The 4,576-nt window shown below is 47.5% G+C and overlaps 1 protein-coding gene across 2 annotated transcripts in view; it reads left to right on the forward strand.

The window, feature by feature from the left end:
* The window catches only part of GAB1 (GRB2 associated binding protein 1), a 106,388-nt gene that overhangs the window by 57,644 nt on the left and 44,168 nt on the right, over positions 1-4,576 (forward strand). The window lies entirely within an intron of this gene.

The following is a 4,576-nucleotide window of genomic DNA, read 5'->3' on the forward strand; positions in this document are numbered from 1 at the left end:
CAATTTATTATTTTTACGTTGTATTTTTTTCCGATCTACGTGCCTTTACCGAAAGAACCAAGAATATTAATTAATATTGTATATAGCAGCTGTTTTTTTTTGCTTACCTAGTTTTTACCTGTACGTTTTTTGTTCATCGTGCATTCACTCCACACAGTCTGGTGTCTGGATGGAACAAGTGACACCTTAGGCGGGGGCTGTCAATCAGAAGCGGGGGGCGCTGGAGCCCCCCCCCCCCTTGTGCCCACAGCTCCCACTTGGCGATCTCAGGAAACCGAGAAAAACCAAAAACAATGCCTGGGCCCCGCGTGTGCGCACAAGAGGACGTCACTTACCCGCTCACTTTACAGCTATAACTGAGCCTGCTGAAATTATAAAACGTCTGGTTAAAAAAAAACACGTATAGAATTGAAGTGGCTCGCGTATGGTGTGAGGTGTGCGTCTAATTGCAGGCGTAAGATGTGTGCAAGAGGCGACCAACGTCAATGGGGACCTTTAAGATTTTAGATTTAGATTATTTTTTTGGACGTGCCACAAATAATGGATATCGGGCACAAATATGGAACGGTGAAAATCAATACGTCAAATTGTACACACGGTACGGTCTATAAAAATAAAACAAAAGCTTTTTCCTGTTCCGATTTATGGTTCATTGCATTTTCCGCGCTGATAATTTGACAAGCACAATTCGATATGCCCTTTGCTTTTGCCTCGCTACGAGCTGTAACCAAGGCAGCCCATTATCAACAGCCTCTCCACCCATGCAATAAATATGCTAATTGCAATTGGCCGCGCGGTGGCTACTTGGTCGGTCAGATAATGCATTAATTGGCAAGTGCAGCCTCAAGGATGGTTCTTTGTCAAATACATCGGTAAGCAGTCTTGCAGACCTGAGTGCCTTGAGTTTTTTTTCCTCTTCTTCTTAGCGCCTGTGAATAATTTAGCAGTTGTTGTTGAGACGGCGAGGTGCCTGTATCTCTGTCTGGTCGAGAAAGTGTGCTGGGGGTGATGTCATACTGCAGCACAACTGCACAAAAGGCTGTCCATCTGTAAGTCTGTTTGTCTGTGTGTGCCTGTCTTATGTGTGGCTGCCAGAGCCAGTCTGTACCCCATATGCCCAGGCTCAGCTGTAGAGAGAACACCCTCTCCTGTCTCTTCCGCTGTGGATGGGTGGGAGAGAGACGGCGTCAGGGCCGATACGAGAGCGAGACTCCGTCTGGCTGTGAGCGCGATAGCGTGCACGTGTGCACGTGTGCTCACGTCTGTCTGGCTGCTGTCACAGCAGCTGAGCGACGTAGCCTCAAGAGCTGTGGATGACGTCCCGTGCTCGGTTACAGCTCTGAGTTCTGTCAGCTGTTCTTCTTCTTCGTGACTGACATCCAAAGAGGGTCGGAGCCGGTGGCTTCTCTCTGGGCTGAGGTTTCTTCCACGGTAAGGGTCTCTTCCCCGGTTAATTTGGCGGTAGAATGTTTTTCCTTCCCCCCCCCCACCCCTCCCTTTTTGTTGGTCTGATCTTAAAAGCCCAGAGACGGTGACTCCAATTTAATTGTGATCGTGCCGAGTGAGTCGTGCGCTGGAGTTGTGGCCGGGCATCGGGCAACAGCTGTCTCTCGCCACATCAAACAGCAGCTGCACAAATGTGTTAAGGGCGCAAAAAATCGGCACTCGCCAAGAGCCCCAATGTACATAGCATATGCGATAGATGATACGTTGCGTGCGTGTAACGTATATTATTAAACGCAGTGCCCTAAGCAATGGGTGATCTCTGGGTAATTCTGTGCTATTAGGGGCTATAAAATTGATACGTGTGAGAGAAAAACGAGATTGGCCGGGAATTGTCGAGCTCGTTAAAATGTGGGGCAATTAAAGTATACTGGCGAAGGTGGAAATGATGAACGGCGATATGCGAAGGTTCCACTTGAGTCGGTAAATTGACACTCATGCCTAGTAAATTGACGCGCACGTATAGTGGCCATACGGAATACTCTTTCGTGTTCCGTGCATTGTTAGAGCATGACATACATTGATATGCACGTGATATTAAATCACCGTGCATGTGTTGCAGATCATCATCATCAGCATCACCACGAGTAATTGATATTCAGGTAAAACTCACCGAGACAACAGGTATCTCTTTGAGTGGGCGCACTTCAACGATGAATGCTTGCAAATACGCACGACATGATGCGATAGTAAATTATGCATCGCAGCAACCTTTTAAAAATGCATATCGCAGATGCTACATGAAACACTTCTCGCAAAATAAATCACACAGATGTGCAATGGCAGAGCCAGGATTTTCAGGTAGTGGGGGGCAACCCCTCCAGCAATAAAAAATGATAGAGGAGTTGTTAGTAAGTAAGGACTTGTCCCTTGCTTTTTATTCGACACGTGTGCGGCGATGGCACAGCCATCGATCGAGGGTCGAATTCGAACCGCGTGTGATCGGCATCACGCTCGCTCAAGGTGTTTGCCTTCAGGGAAGTCGTGTACTCTATACGCAACTGCGCACAATTCTGTGAGTCACTTATAACTGCTTTGCCGTTACTTATTGCCAATTATGGACTCAGACTATTGTCCTATCATCTCATAGAGTCCCTGGCACGTAATAATATGCTACACAGTGGCAGTGGGGGTCGCAAAATGCTGATTTATTACTAACCCCAATGATCCGATCGAAATTAGGGATTTCGATCGGATCATTGGGGGGGGGGGGGGGCACGTGCCACCCCACCTCCTCCTCCCACTGGCTTCGCCAGTGCAGATGTGCAAAAGCAGTTATATTATATGGCGCAGGGGAACATTAGGTTGCGAGAACAAACACAAATGCAGCTTGCAAGGGAGTGTTTGTCATTTCTGGCGCCATGACTACCAGCTCTACATCACCCTCTCCAAAACGTTTATTTGATAAATAATATTTACTCAATTAACATGAAAACAATGGAAAAGACATGGAATATTACGTACATTTTCTTGTATGTTTTTTCCCCCACCGCCACCCACTTACACTACATAGGAGAGCATCCTCACACCGTGAGTCACCTGCACTTGTGATAGATTCCCATCAGTTGCATTCACTTTCACACGTCCTGCGCGCTTGGTGGTCGCTGGAATTTAACTAGAGTGCTAATTTGCCAGTTGCTTTGGTTTGACCTCTGTGTGACTGGTTTGACCTCTGTGTGACTGTTGAGTCACACCGTTGCCTCCCGTGTCTCTCTCTCTTGCTCTCCATAGCTGTGAGCCTTTCCTGTCCGAGAGGGGAGGCCTCTTTAGCCAGACTCTGTCGGGTTTTTCTATTAAGCGCTACGATGCATGCTACCTTGAGCGTTTTGGCATCGGGAGATCGCAGTAACGGGGATTCAGTCGTGCGGTTAAAGGCCGTTTAACTTGGGCTCAAGGTCAGATGCCGAATATGTAAATAAATAAGTAATCGTTGGTTTAAAAATAAAATATGCGGTGTATAAATGTGTTTGGATGCCGGTTATGTGACAAAGTGCCTATTGAATACACTTCACAAAGGGAAATGTCATTGCGGTAAAGTAGATGTGTGTAATAAAACAGATGTTATTGAATTTTATACTTAATAAAAAATATTGGTTCACGCATACATCACCTATTATTGATCAATTAATTTGTTGCTAGGCCATTATTAGGCAATGGTAATGCATATACAGTACGTGCACATTTATATGTATGCACTTGTGTATATTTAAATTTTAACGTTTATCTTACCAAGTACGCAGGGGAGGGGATTGGGGTGTTGGTCATTTGGTACAGCAGTGCGAATACCAGTTCATATCCCACCAGCATCATCATCATCATCCCCCCGTCATTATGAATCGTCAGTCCGCATCAATTATCATCATCATCATCATCATCGTTGTCATCATCATCATTGTGGGGTTCGCAAAATGAACACCACCTGTTAGGTCAACAGTTGTGTCCCTTTGGATAGACTGGTTCCTGCCATATGAATGTGAAATTTCCCTTCACCGACTCAACATTGATGATAACTGTCCTGCATTCTCCTGAGCGACGAGGACCTTTTAAAATTCGTGGTAAAAGTGTACTTGTCTTGCAATGTCTTGCATCCAGCGTTACATCGGGAATGGCTAATGATGCCATGCGTCGGTTCATCTTTGTGCACGCACCATTTAGCTGACGGCCCACTCCAGGTTGTTTTTCTTCCTCCGCCAGTGAAATGTTCACGTCCGTGGAAGCGCATGAACAAACTTATTTCCTGGGACGACCCCATTTCCATCACACACGTCCCCACCCCCCACCCACCCACCCACAACCACGCATCCCTGCTCTCCTTTCCGTCCCCCCACCTCTCCACCACCAGCACAATCACACCGCTCCCCACCACCACAACAACAACCACCACCACCACCAAGCAGCAACAGCAGCAGCAGCTTTCCTCGCCCCCACCGCTTGTCCCGCCCTCCCCTAAGCCCCCCGCACGTTTCCGTAAACACGACGGCAATGAAACGCCGCTGCCGGAGCCTCGCGCCCGCAGTCTCCGTGAGACGCAGTCGCAGGTGCCACCGTGCCAGCCAGCGCCGCCTCTTCATCT

This window comes from Petromyzon marinus, chromosome 16, assembly GCF_048934315.1.
Source record: "Petromyzon marinus isolate PM22_M1 ecotype Great Lakes invasive population chromosome 16, UKy_Petmar_22M1.pri1.0, whole genome shotgun sequence".
Lineage (NCBI taxonomy): Eukaryota > Metazoa > Chordata > Hyperoartia > Petromyzontiformes > Petromyzontidae > Petromyzon > Petromyzon marinus.